This window comes from Mandrillus leucophaeus, unplaced genomic scaffold (assembly GCF_000951045.1).
Source record: "Mandrillus leucophaeus isolate KB7577 unplaced genomic scaffold, Mleu.le_1.0 Scaffold226, whole genome shotgun sequence".
NCBI lineage: Eukaryota > Metazoa > Chordata > Mammalia > Primates > Cercopithecidae > Mandrillus > Mandrillus leucophaeus.
Window position 1 is genome coordinate 1609203 of NW_012102321.1, and position 14776 is coordinate 1623978.

Sequence of the window (14776 nt, forward strand, 5' to 3'; positions counted from 1 at the left end):
TGATCTGCAGCTCTCAGTCTATGCTCTCACCCAGCTTGTGTGACCCTCTCAGATGGACTAGCCTGAGTCAAAGCCTGGTCCCACCACACACTGGCTTCTGAACATGGAAAGTCCCTTTCCCTCTCTGTGCCTTAGTTTCCTCAACTATAAAAGGGGGATAAGAATAGACACTCTCTTGTAGGATTGTTGTGGGAACCAGAGGAGTTAAATACTCTGTGTGACGTGGGTGAAACAGTGCCTGGCACAGAGCACATCTTCAGTGCATGTTGGCTTTACCTGTCAGGCACCCTGTAGACATCTGAGCTTGTGACCTCTGCTGAGACCCAAAGCTGAGGAGCTCGAGTATGCAAAAGGGACGACAGGGATGAATCCTGTGTGCATCGTGGAAAGACACCACTGTTTCAATATTTCAGAGCGAGTGAGGAATGCTCAGGCCTGTAAAACTGAGACAAAGTACCCTCTAAATAGGCGAGAAAAAGGAGGATTTGTTAGCCCCGGGGCCATTTTCTGGAATCATGTGTAGCACAGAGATATCATAGTTGAAAACTTCTTTCCTTCTCTACCACCTCACCTCCCTGACAATGCTTGCTCACTGATAGTACAGAGGCTGCTCCTGTCTGCTTTCCCACTCCACATTAAGCTATTACAGAGCTTTCTCCTTTGGGTATCCCCAGGGTGTTCAGTGTTGGCACATAGTAGATGTACAATAAATGCTTTTTGATTAAGTAACTGACTGACTGGTTATGGTCTGGGGGGGATGAGAAAGAACCAGAGTGAAGAGTATCTCTGTGACGGCTATGCTATCTCCATGGGCCAGGAAGCCCACATTCACTTCTGGCACCCCAAGCTCTCATACCTATGCAAGCTTCTCGTAGGCCCCTGCAGAGTCAGGTGATGGGGTGGGATAGCAGGGTAGGCCTCCAGCAGGGTGAGGGGGCCAGGACTAGGGCCTGGGCAGAGCAGGAAGACCTTGCAATGGGCTGAGCTTTCACAGTTGGGGTTGCAGCCCACAGCAGCAGCTTATGGCTCAGGTAAGTTGGTCGGACATCTGGGGAGCCAGCGGAACAAGGGTGAAGCAGGACTCAGGGATTCCAGAATGGCACAGCCACAGCCTGAGCAGTGGGTGAAGAGATGGCCGCACTAGCGAGCAGAGATCCCAGGATAGACTAATCCCAGGAACGGGCTTTTCTCACAGCTCTCAATGAGAGGGGCAGGGCTTGTAGCAAGGTGCTTGCAGGCTCCTGGGTGGTAGGTGGTAGGTCCTTGAATCTGTGCCTGCGTTTTGTTTTGTTTTTTAAAAATTCTCCACAGCCTCTAGTATAGTGTCAGGTATACACAGAAGAGATTGAGAACTGTGTATGGGAAAAAATGGAAGCAGCCAGAGTCATGTCTGGGCAGCTTCTGCCATGTAAAGCAAAGCTACCAGGCCTCTTAGGAGTCCTCAAAATTCTCTTTATGCAAAGAGGAGTTGCAGATGACTGACCAAAAGTAAGTGATACACCCTCACAGTGCCTGGGAGAGAGGAGTGAGAATTACCAACTGGACAGAGTCTAGACCTTCCCATGAAGTTACTGCTTCTTGTACCTGCCAGCTGAGATGAATTGGCAAATATATGTATAGCCATATGCTATGAATCTTTGAGTAATAATAAACCTTGAATTGAAAAGGAGAAATTAGAGTTTAGGGAAGAGGTTTCCCAGTTCATTTCTTCTCTGGGGTCTCATGTCACATTACAGGGTCTCTTCCCTGGGCATGGGCTGACCTCACACAGTGCCACCGGAAGGCCCCCTGCCCCGCTCCCTACCCTTCTTCTCTCTCTTCCCTTGTCTTATTCTCATGCACACAGTGTCTGTTCAGAGATAGAGGACAGCCAAAGCCATTGGAGGCCTTTTCTCATCTCCTTTCCCCATCGCAGGACACATCTGTTTTGAGAAAGCTTGTGAGTTTTGAAATATAGGACCCAGGCACAGGAGTTCCATGACAGTGTGACAGGGCTGGGAGTTCCTTTTACGGAAGCACACATGTTTATGAACCTATGTTTAATAAGTGGCAACTGTGTGCCAGACACTGTGCACTGGCAATGCAATGATGGAATAATGAAGTCAAAGGGTGCCTGGGGAGGGTCAAACATTATCAATGATCCCACGGGGTTATCAAGAAAATAAGAGACTTAGATTTCATCTCCTTTGAAAATTCTACAGCTTAGGGCCAGCATAAGTGCTCTACCTCTGTGTCCCTGTCATGATGCCTATCATAGCTTTTGTAACACTGCGTTATAACTGCCTCTTGACCTATCTGTCTGCCAAAATGACTGCAATCCCCTGAGAAACAGAATGGCTTCTTATTCATCAATGGTGGCAGCTGCAGAGTTCCCTTGTAGGAGCTGGGGAAGAGCACTTAGCTTTTGGTGGAGACCTCAATTTCTTCTTCTATAAAATAGGGATGTTACAGGTTGAATATCCCTAATCCGAAAATCCAAAACCCCAAATGCTCCAAAATCTAAAAGTTTTTGAGTGCTGATAGGACACTGAAATGCACACTGGACTTTGAATAGGGATGCTGAACTGGTAATTCCAGTAAAATAAAAATATTCTAAAATCTGAAAAAAAAATCTGAAATCCAAAACATGTCCAGTCCCAAGCATTTTGGATAAGAAATACTCAACCTGTAGTAGTACCTATTTTGTTGAGTTGATGTGAGGGTTAAATAAGGGAAAATAGGTAAAGCACTTAATGTTATCCCCAGCACAGATAGAGTACCCCATAAATATTGCTGTTGCTAGCTGTTGCTTCCTACTCAGTTATACCAAGAAGGGGCTTTAGTTTACCCCCAAATATTTTCTGGGGCTTTAGTTTACCCCCAAATATTTTCTATCTCGAACATCCAAATACTCCCAAATCTCTAGGGCAATAAGAGGCAGTATTTAATATCTTTTATTAAAGCATAAGGTCAAATGCATCAAATAAGAGACCAGACAGGAAAAGGTATGCCACTTAATATGTGTATTATCTTCAAGAAAGGAAAATGAATTTATAAGTATGTTGATAAAAGTGTGGGGGAAAGGAAAGCAGTTTCGCAACTCCTCAAAAAGGTAAAGGTAAGAATTAACATATGATCCACCAATTCCATTCCTAGGTTTATGCCCAAAAGAACTGAAAACAGGTATTCAAACAAATCCTTGTTCACAGCACACTATTCACAATAGCCACAAAGTGGAAACAACTCAGATGTCGGTCAACAAATAAATAGATAAACTATTATAGTATATGCACACAATGGAATATGATTCAGCCATAAAAAGGAATGAAGTACCAATACATGCTACAGCATACATCAACCCTGAAAACATGTTAAGTGGAAAAGGCCAGTAGCAAAAGGTCACATATTATGTAATTCTATTAATATTAAATATCTAGAATAAGCAACTCCATAGAAGTAGCATGCAGACTGGTGGTTGCTTGGGGCTGGGAAAAGGGAGCAATAGGAAGAAATTGCTTAATGAGGATGGGGTTTTATCTTGGGGTGATGAAAATGTTTTGAAACTAGATGGAGGGGCGATTGCACAACATTCTGAATGTACTAAATGCCACTAAGCTATTCACTTTAAAATGGTTAATTTTATGTAACATAAATTTCACCTCAATTAAAAAAATGCAAGAGGAAATAACAAAATTTCTGGAAAACTAACAGATGTCACATGGGAGAGAATGGCAGAGTTTCCCTTATTAATTGTTTGAGAAATATAAAATGTTGTCTGTGATCTCTTTAGCGTGTATTTATTCATCAATTCCAATGCCAAGTGTTGAATGACCACATGCCCAGTGGTTTAAGTACTTTTCCCCTTACCCTCAGGCCCTACCTTGAAGGAATAATATTTTATAAACCACCAAAATCCTATTCCTGGAAAATGTCAGTCAGGAGCATCCAACCTTCTTCCCCTGTGACACATGCTTTGTGACTGTGTCTCCTCCCTTGTTCCAGACAGTGTGGAGGACTGCAGTGCTTCTGTCTGGAAATGAGGTGTTCTTTCCATGGCCAGCTTTGGGAAGTTGTGCTATCCACCCACTGAAAAGAGTCAAAACCCAACTCTTTCCTCAAAGGGGTCAATGATGTCCTTATGCAAAACCAAGAAAAGCACAGTCTTTGGAAATCGGCAAGGCACCCGGTAATGCATTGCTTTCTTCCTGTACTCGTGAAGGCTTTGGTCCAAGTATCTTGCAGGGCAAGATCTGAGTTTCTAATTTGGAAACTAGGAAAGCTCTGAGCAGGCTGCACCTGGTGGGGTGGTATGCAAGTGTGTTCCCCTTTCCCAGTGGAGGTTTCATTATGGGATGGTGTGGGTCACCCATGTAATGAGCTGCGAGGCTTTTATCTAGGCCACTGTTGTGCTGTGCTGGCAACTGCTACTCAGCAGATTGTGGGCCTTGGGCAGGAGGGAAGTTTCAGGTCAGGAGTGGAAGGTGGGGAAAGAGAAGGGAGGGTGGAAGCCATCAGTCATTTACAAGAAAGGGGTTTCATAGATAAGCTAAGTCTGCAGGACTGGCCTTAAGAGTAACTTATTCTCTTTTGTTATTGACACATCTCCCTAACATAATGTTGAAGAAACTACATATGTTTCTGGTGGGGGTGGGCAGGAATGTATGCCTTAAATTCTTAGCACCACCATTCAGTAAGTGGTTACTGAGATCCTAGCATGCACACTGAAAATTTGTGGGAGCCAAGAAAGTGTGGATGGACATTTGTTTACTCTGGGTTCCAAATCACTGGGAAGGGCACTTTGACCCCAGCGTTAGTTCCTGGGTGGTTTCAGGCCAGTGTGCATGAGTGGCTGACTGGAGCTTGCAGGCTACAGCCAGGGTTTTGGTACATGATGATCACATGCAGAGGGGCTTTTGAAAGCTGGCACTGTGGCCCATGGGGCTGCAGAGGAATCACAGGTTAGAAACCATGAGCAGATGGATGCACACTCAGTATCTTACTTGGGTTGGGGAGGAACAAGAAGCTCTTAACTCAGAGTGCAGCATTCTTTTCTCTTATTTATGGTGGCCACTGTCACATGTCATTCAGGTTAATACACAGCATATCCACTGTACTATTCTGTTTCCATAATACTAAGCTCATGGGACTTCCCTGTTCCCACTGCCTCCTTCCCTGACCCTGCCCCTCTTTCCCTACCCCTACACCACCTCTGAACCTGTGGCCCACAGCTCTTTTCCCTGTCAGGACAATTTGAAGACTAAACACACTATCACATACAACTATCCTTATTGTTATTATTTGTATATTACTTTCCTCTCTTCTGCCAATTTTCTTTTTATGACTTGCCTGGGAAACTAAAAAAAAAAAAAAAATGCGGCAGGGCTTTTCTGAAGACGATCCAGCTTGAAATTAGGGTTGTATTTGAGGAGAATAAAACGTAACTGAAAAACATCCCATTGGGAGGAAGCTATAGTCAAGAGCAAGGGCATGTCTGCAGTGGCTTCAAAATACAATCATCTCTTCAGTTTTGACGAAGAACTACAGCAATGGTTAGGTTTTGTTTTATTTCTTAGTGACAAACTCCATGGAGAGGCTTGCTCACAATCGTGGGAGAAAGTCTCTTCCCAGGGGTGGGGATTGGGTTTGGATGCCACCATGTCCCTTGGGAGTTGCCCCTGAGAAAGAAATCTTGTGTTTGTGTGAGGTTCGTTTGGGAACTTAGCTGCCCTTTCCTGGTCTCCACTAAATGTCCACTCATGTCCCCAGATGCTCTGTTCAGATGGCTGGGACTGATGTGGGGGAAAAGCCAGAAACCTGGCCTGGGCTCTGGCCCTGGGGATTGTCTTTCAAGGAATTTGCACTCGGTTTTCCTTTTGCTGTCCAGGGAGGGAAAAAGTCTATCATGCCACTGTCTTTATCTCCCTTACTGTGCCTGTGACGAGTCTCCTGAATGCCCATTATTCACCTGGAACCCTTCTCACTGAATGGTAAATGACATATCAATATTGGATGTATAATTCTGACTCATCCACTGGTCTCTAGCTCATTCTAGAGAGAAGTTTGAGGAAACACTAAAAGGATTTTAGTTAATTAAGGCACCCGGTGTTGTTTCTCTTCTTGAGGGGTCTTTGGGAACTCTGAGAAAACTTTAAGGATTGAAACTGAGGAAACAGAAGAGACGAGGGTGGTTCAGAGGTTGCCTTAAAAGTGGAAAACTACCTGCATCCCTGGAGGGTCTGCTCCTAGTTCGCCCCGGAGGCCACTGGGGGAGGATTCGAACTTCAGGTACAATCTTTTCATTTTACCTTTCTGCAGGCATTTGAATGCCTAGCTGTGTCCTTGTGTGCGAGATACAAAAGGGGATAGAGACCCAGGATGGTATTGGGTATTCCTGGGCAGAGGCAGATAGAACTTGGATTCTGGTCCTTCCATTAACCAGCTGTGTGACCGGGCTCACACTTCCCCTCCCTGAACTGTAGTTTGCACATCTGTGAAGTGAAGGGGTGGGGCTGGCTCCTCTCAGAAGTGTTTTTCCGTTTGAAGTCTCTGAATCTGTGGTTACTTCCTTTTTTTCATCAACAGTTTAGCCTCTATTAGAACTCTGTTTACTTGAAGGTTTTTGATGTTGGCATAACATTCCAACTTCACGGGGTTGGAATAAGTCAGGCTTCCCTGGTCGGGACAGGGAAAAATCACAAATATATCCAAACCATTAACTGATGCTCAGATTCAGGGCCATTGGATTAAATGGGTTAAACCAGCACCTTGGTGAGAATTAGAAAAAAGCATCCCCTCCATGTGGACTCAACTGCAAGTGGGGTGGGTCTAAGGCCGAGCAGGTGGAATACTGGTGCTTTCAGCTTCATAGACTCCCAGGAGTCCTCATGCAGTACATAATCAGCATAAGCAACAGCGGAGCGTTGACTTCTTTGGGCTCTGACCACTTTCGATAAGGAGGACAAAAGAGGCCAGAGTAGATGCATGTCATTGATATGACGGAAGGAGACTTACAATTGCTGGCTTAAAATATGTCATACAATAAGAAAACTGCAATTTGGAGATGAAGATGCTGCCCAGAGCCTATACCTACACAGTCCATCTAATTTTGGTAGTTTCAAGAGGCAAGATTAGAAATAATAATAAAACTCCTCACATTTTTATAGAGTCTTATAATTTATGCAGAACATTAAATGCACTTTCTTTTTCAATTTGATTCTGATTCTAACCATTGCCCTGGTGAGTAATAATTATCCTCATTTTAAATACAAGGGAAATGAAGTTGAGAGATTCAAGAACTTGTTCAAGGTCAGCTACTAAGTGGTTAAGCCAGGAACTGAACCCATGAATGTCTAGCTCCAAGCTCAAGGTTTTTTCTTCCATGCAGGTCACACAAGATAGTAAGCTGAGCATTGGCAGCCAGACCTAAAGAACTACTCTGTAACGGTCTGAAATTAGTCAAAGCAGGTCATCCTTCTCGTTTTTATGAAGTCAGGACTCTCCCACACAGGGGTAGGTAACTAAAGACTTGGAATGTGAGTTCTGGAAAGGTCTTCACAGATCTTACAACTGAACTAACTACTAATTTTTCACATGGGGGAGTGATAATTAAATGCATCTTTACTGTCTCTGTGCCATGAACCCAGAATTCTCTCCTTCATTTTAGGAATTATCTTCCAAGGTATCCTGAGAAAGCCTTGAGCGTTTGGAGAAAGTAATCTGGAAGTCACCATATGATATGAAAATAATATCTATAGGCCACTACTGACAAATACAAGACTCTTCAGCACCAATGTGGTGCTACCACAGGCCTCTTTAGCTGCCTTCCACCTCCACCTACGTTCCAGACCTGTATACCTAACTGCTTATCTCCATCTGGACATTTCCTGGGCATATTCAACTTTAATATGTCTAAATGTTCACCACTGCCTTCTCCACAATCTGCTTCCCAAGTCCACTCCTTCTCTACCTTACATGATTTTTATTAATGGCTCCACAAGGTACCTTCTCCTGCCTATCCCACTCAACACTTTATAATCACTCTCTGTTCAACTCATTCCTCCTTTACCACATTCACTTGGTCACCAGGTACTTTTGATTCTACTTCCTAAAATCCATTCCTTTTCCTCAGTTCCCACTGCTGTTGTCTTAGCTGAGGTCTTAATTATCTCTGCTTCCCATCTCTCTAAGCCAGCCCTCATCTGGCCAATAATTCTTTCTCCAAACACAAATCTGACTGGATCCTTCCTCTGCTTAAAAACTAAAATTGCTTCCCATAGGAGGGAGTTCACCCTTCTCAGTCTGGCAGTGTAATTCCTATTACACGCTGTTCCCTACCTGCCATTGACTTTGCATACCCTCTTTCCTTTGTTCAAAACACCTTTTCCCTGGGAACTCCTAGTCATTTTCAGGACCTGCTCATCCATCACTTCTGTGGTGTGGACTTCACAGATAATTCTGGGGAAGAATCTCCTGTCCTCTCCCCTGGATTAGTCAGTGCCCTGTGGCTACTGCTATTATAATGTATATTATCCTGAACTGTAGTTTATTTCTGTATCTGTCTCACTTACTAGACAGAAGCTCCTCAAAAGCAGAAATCATCTCATTATCTTTGGACTCCAAGGACCTGGTATACTGGCCAGCACACAGTAGGTTTGGTAAATGTTGAATGAATGTATGGAATGGATGTACCTTCCTCTTTGGTGAAATCAATAACTTAGCTTGTTGAGTGTTTATTATTCTCTTGGGTTTAGTCTTAGGGAAGAGGATAGAAGTCATACTCATTTCACAGGCTAAATATTGACAATGTATAGAGGCCAAAGAAACATTTGTTTTACAATATATCTCTTTCCTAAAATTGTATCTGGGGTGGGGACACAGAGGCAGAATTTCAGACAAAAGGAAAGACTTGGTCAGATTTTCCTGTACAGCTGCCTCTACAACCCAGCACTGGGTGAAGGGCAGGCACATTACACTAAGTGGTTGATGCAACTCATCCAGCTTAAAGGCTGGTAAGACCCTTGCAGAAGTCTTTAGATAGAACTTGCAAACCATTTTGCAAAAGGGTTAGGAACAGGTTACATCAATGATATTTTTAAGTCCTGCTCTTTGTAACTCAAGGTTCTCCCATTATCTAACAGAACTTCAGAATGAGGGTACCTTAAAATTCGCTTCAGGTCCTTATGAGCTGTAGCTGAGCAAATGAAATGCAACTGCTTTAGAAGGGAGGTGCTTCCAAGATGCTCCAGTGGTCTTTTCCTTCCCTTCCTCGTACAACACAATCGGTGGCACAATCCCACTACGTAGCATGGCATGCTGGCTGCCAGTGTTCTCTGTTAAATTAGGGTGAGTGCTTGTCTGTGCTTCAGTTTCCCTTTCGGTTAGACAGGACTGGTCTTCCCACTAGCTATCATCTATAGTTCACTTAACTCTATTATCATATGAAGAATCCCCGTAAAGCTCTTCATAATGTTAAGGAAACAGGTCCTATTATGTCCCCCATTCTACCTTCATGGGTGGGATGCGGGGTCTGGGAGTGGGACCATTGAGAGTCAGAGAAGTTAAAAAGTAATCTGTGTCACAGCAAGCTCCCCGGAAACTCTCAGAATAGCAAACAGGTTTCCTCTCCGCCCCTGGCTCCAGGCCATATTTTCGTTTTGGCTAGTTCCTTAGCCCCAGAGAAAATCTGGCTTCACCTAGAATGGTTTAGAAACACCTAAGCCCGCGATGCTTTCCAGAGGGTCTCAGGCCTTGGCCTTCCTCAGCAAAAAACAGAATATCCATGTGTCCCCTTCAAAGCGCTCCTACCAGCAGCTGGAGTAAGGTAACTCCACCGCCGACCTCCGAGGAGCTCATGTGGACTCGGCCCAGGCGCAGAGGGGAAGACTCCTGAGAGTCCTCAAGAAGGAGGGAAACACACGGAACTAAAGTTGTGAAGGCGCAAGAGGCTGCTTAGGAATAATTCCTTGTATCTCTGGGGCAGGTCTCATCCTTCTAAAGACAGCAGTTGAGTGGGCGTCCCCTTCCAAACAGAAGGCGCTTAAAAATGTATTTTTAAAAAACATAACAGAAAGTCCTGAAACTCACCTTTCGATCCGCAGGCGTGGTTGCCCAGGGAATCTCCTGGGTGCTGCCCCGTCTGACAGCGCCCCAGGCCCTGGAGCGAGGTGTGGGTTCCTTTTTGGTTGCCTCTGCACTCCCACTCCTAGCCAGGTCTGGCGTTTAGGGCCCCGGCGTCAGCCGAGGTCGTGGGAGCAGCCCGCCCCGCCTCGCCCCGCCCCGCCCCGCCCCGCCCCCGCGCGTACCTGCCGCTGCCGCCCAGGACAGCGCCCTCTGTGTTCCCTGCGCTCCTGCGGGCCGACGCCTTGCATAGTTGAGGTTTCGCTCCAACTTTGTCCTGCCCCTGATGTCACAGGCACAACTTCCTGAATCTGGCTCGCCGTTCCGCCCGCTCCAGGGGCTCGGCCCAGCTTTCCACCCCGGGCCAGCCCACCTCGGGTGCCTCTGGCCTTGGGCGCACACGCCTCAGACGCGCTCTCCCTCCCTGTCTTCCCGCCAGTGGCTCCCCACTCCCCGCCCCCGCCATTACGTGTCCTTGCCCCCTCAGCCCCGGAACACGCCTCCTTCAGGGCACAGCCGCTGCGGAGCCAGCCCCAGTGTCTTTCACAGACGCACCAGTGTTCCAGGAACGGGACATAGAACTCAGGGCAAACCCGGCTTCAGGGAAAACAGCTGCCTGAATAGAGCGGCCTTCCTGGAAGGGGTGGGAGGCGTTGGAGAGGGATACCAAGCGACAGGTTGGGTGAAGGCTCCGATGTCTTATCGGGACAAATGGGCATGACAGTCCCCTCTAACCAACGCCGGTTGCTCCAAGGGATGCAGGTGACATCTCAGAAGAGTCATCTCAGAAGAGTCTCTGAAGAGTCTTAACGCCTGGAGGCGTTAATGAAAACTGCGCTCCAGGAGCTGTCACAAGCAACGATGGAGGGGAAAGCTGACTTCAAAAAGTTCTCAGGGGACTTCAAAAAGTTCTCAGGGGTTCTTTCCTCTCATCCTCAGCTGCTCTCCATCTACTTTTTATTCAGATCTCTTGGCTCTAGTTCTGAGCACATGGGATGCTAGGAAATGAAAAGACCTGCTCCCGGTTGAATAGGGGACTGCAGACACAAAGCTCTGATGATTCAGGGCTTGTTCAGTGCCTCCAGGGATACTGTGGGTGGGAAAAGAGGGGGATGCCAGGACCTGGCTGTGGAGCATCTCAGGGGCCTCCTCAGTGTCATCCTGGGAGGTCCTCCCTGACAAGGGCCTGAGAGGCTGTTCCCTCGACTGTATTTGTCGGGTACACAAGTACCAGGTGCCAGGTGCTGAGCCGGGACTTGCCCGTAATCCACTGCGCCTGAGTATGGGGGTCCTTTGGCTTCTGTAAGTGGGCATTAAAATGCCTACCGCAACTAGCTGTCACAACTGAGATTCAAGAGATTCCTTTCTGTTTATTCAGTAGAAACCACGTGGTTCTGAGTTGAAAGGCCAAAGAGAAAACCCACCATCCAGCCTGAAATGCCAAAAATGGTTAGAAAAGGAGGAAATTTTTTTTTTTTTTTTTTTTTTTTTTTAACAGAGGAAGAGTAGATTTGCAAGCTGGGAGAAGCTCAAATCTGTAATGACACTTTGATACACAGTGTATTATTCAACCTTTCACAACACATTTATGAGATGTAGTATTTTCCTCATTGTATAGGTGAGGAAATTGTGGTTGAGAGGAAGCTAAGGAAGTTCCTCAAGGTCACATAGCTAATAAATGGTAGAGTCAGGTTTGAATCCAAGTGTTTCCAACCACCCTCCCCCCCCCCAATGCATCCTTTTACCACCATATCACCTAGTAGAGGAGGAACTTGCCTTCTGTGAAGGAATTCCACATGAGCAGGGATAGTGTGCAGGTCTTGAATGATGCCTATTGCGGGGAGGCCATAGCAAATACTTTCCTGGAAGTCCAGAGCAACATTACAGATTGGTTCTGGCCAGGGTGATGGGTATGTAGGGTTGCTTTTAAGAGAAAAGAGGAAGAAACTAAATGAGAAAAACAGGGGCAATCGAGTTGAGCTCAGGGCTTCATGGACATGGTTGTCTGATAGTAGAAAGGAAACCAGGGGCATTCCATAAGATGGTATCTCTAGCTATCTCAATTCGTAAGGAGAAAAGTCTAGTGCTGAAAACCAGCAACTTCTGTGGCAGAGAAATCAGGGACTTATAGGTGGGCTGGATGGTGGATTTACTCACACTAGACTGCCAAGGCTGCAAAGTCTGTTGCTGTATTGACACTACTGGAAGATGCAATTATGCAGAAGAAAAGAAGTGGGCATCTGGCCAGGATGTTTTCACCCTGGATGAATGATGCATTTCTTATAAAAAAGCAGGTTGGAGCACCCACCTACTATTTTATTCTCTTGGCAGTAAAATCCCAACTCCTATGAACTCATGGACAGTCCCAGGCAGCAACAGGGCTATTATGTTTTGCTTAATCCTTATTATTTTTCTTGTTTTCAGTAAGGATATTTGAAGGTGGTCAAGAGCTTAGTGGGCACTAAATGGAGTGGAATAAAATATTAACGTTTTTGCTTTTTAAAAAAAGAAGCCAAAATAAGCAGATCTGTGCACTGAGACTGGAAATTGGAACCCCCTTTTGACCACTTCTCACTAGCTTTAGCACCTCCTGATCTCTGGTTTCACATCAGTATGTTGCAGAAAACAGGTGTTGCCTCCCTCTCAGATACTGTGAAAATCAGTGGAGTACTAAGTATTGAACTTAGTCTGCTTTGAAGCTAAGACTGACTACACTTGGATTTCTTTCTTGGCAATCCCCTATTTCAGACAGGTTAACTTGCAGTATTGGCCAGTACTGATCCACCTGTGCTGCCTGGAGACAGTTTCCTGTGAGTTAGCAAACTCAGAGTCTAGAAACTATGTCTTTTATAATGTGGTTGCACCCAGGACAGTGCTGCACAAAATTGGACACATTCTTCAGGTGTGGGAAATTTTAAATTGGGAACATTATTTTACTCTTACCAATAGCTGTGGTGTATTCTTGCCTGCAACGCTGTGAGAGGGTCTAGAAGGTTAAAAACGGGATAGGGAAAGTCCCCAAACAGCAACCTGGATGCTCTGAGGAACTGAGTAGAAGTCACAGGGCTGCTGACAAGGAGAAGGCTGTTAGGAGGAAATGATCAGACTATAAATGGTGTGGATACAATGAGCACAGACTTGTTCATCAGATCCTGAAATATAGCAGTGCTTTGGAACCACAAGTGGGGCAAGTTCAGGACAAGTCAGCGGAAATACTACTTCATGCAGCAGGTAATAAATGTATGGAATGAATTATCTCCCAGAGGTGGTACAAACTGGCAACATGAATGGATTCCAGAAGGGTGAATGGCAGAGGCATAAAGAAAGCTGCAGGAAGCAGAGAGATACTCCATGTGGTGGGGAGTTCAGGGTGACCCAATGGGGCCTTACACAGTGTGTACCTGAGGGTCTTTGTGGTCAAAAGAGTCCTGGCCTGCACAGGGCTTGGATTGGAGCTGATGGGCGGCACAAACACTACCTCCCTAATTCTTCAGCCTCTGTGGCTTTTGCCTTAAGGCTGCAAAACCATGTTCTTTTTACCTGAGCCTTACAGCCCATTTAAAATGCTTTGCTTCTTTATTTTGACTTTCAACTTCTAAACAGATTTGAGTGTCTGTCTGCTTCCATACTGGTTATCATATTTAACTCTTGCAATTAGATTTCTGTTCAGGTCTTCCTCCTAAATTATCTAATTCTGACATAAGTTACTCTAATTATGAAAGCTTAAAACAAAACAAAACAAAAACCAGAGTTAACAATATACTTTCCTTGCGAGCTTATTTTTTTTAATGCGGCATCCAAAATGTCTTCAATGCTACATCCAGGATACCTGGGAAAATGTTACTTTTACAGCTGTAGCTCCAAATCTTGGCATTGGAGGAGGTTTAGGAAGCTCTTGGATGTCTCCTCTAATAATCTACCTGTCTTCCTCCACGCACGTGCCCCGCTGCTCCGTGCACTTTGTGCTTTCTTGAGCACTCCTATAAGTTCTAGAGATAGTGCACCATGCCCCACCTCTTCCAGTATGGGGGTCAGGGTGGGCTGGTGGCTTAGAAAGCCCTTTGTTTATACTTTTGGGGCACGAAAGGGCTCAGTTTCCATTTTCTGTTTCTGGCTCACAGCCCCCCGCCCCAAGTTGTGTCTTTAAAGCTATTTTTATAGCACTATCACTGGCAGTCATAAACTGGCCAGGGCTACTCTTCAGGACCCTTTGTTGGGATTCAGCATCGGCTTTGTTCAGATGTAAACAACAGGCCTCTGGATTCCATTTTGTGGCTGGGGTCTCGGGCCAGAGGGAGAGCCTCACAGAGTTCTCATTTTGCCTCTCTTTGTGGTTTCCCTTGTCATCTGCTCTTCCCTTGGGGATGGGTTTACATATCAATTTGTTGAGTGAGCCCATCATGTGGGTTTCATGTAGTAGCATTTACATGGTCTGGGTAGAACACTTCTTGTCACTTTGTCAAACAGATTCCTGGGAAACCCCAGCTTGCCCTGCCCAGTGCATTCATTCTGGCAGAAGTTTCTGTGAGGGCTGAAATTGTTCATTCCTCTTGCCCTGAGGGCCCACAAAGTAATATGGCTTTGAAATTTACTTCCTTAACTAGTTCAGTGACTCAGAACATCAAAGTTGCCACAAACAAACTTCCTCTCCCAAGGCTGGCTTGTTCATAACAGGTTAAAG

At 45.5% G+C, this 14776-nt stretch overlaps 1 protein-coding gene across 2 annotated transcripts in view; it reads right to left on the reverse strand.

Moving 5' to 3' along the window:
* The window catches only part of KIAA0040 (KIAA0040 ortholog), a 48067-nt gene extending 37354 nt beyond the window's left edge, over positions 1 to 10713 (reverse strand). Inside the window, exon 1 of one of the 2 annotated variants that reach the window (XM_011981428.1) lies at positions 10281 to 10713. The gene's annotated coding sequence lies outside the window, so the exon portion shown is untranslated. Of the gene's footprint in view, positions 1 to 10062 lie in introns of both variants that reach the window. The other variant, XM_011981427.1, reaches the window with a different exon arrangement.
* Between the last annotated feature and the right edge of the window lie 4063 nt (positions 10714 to 14776).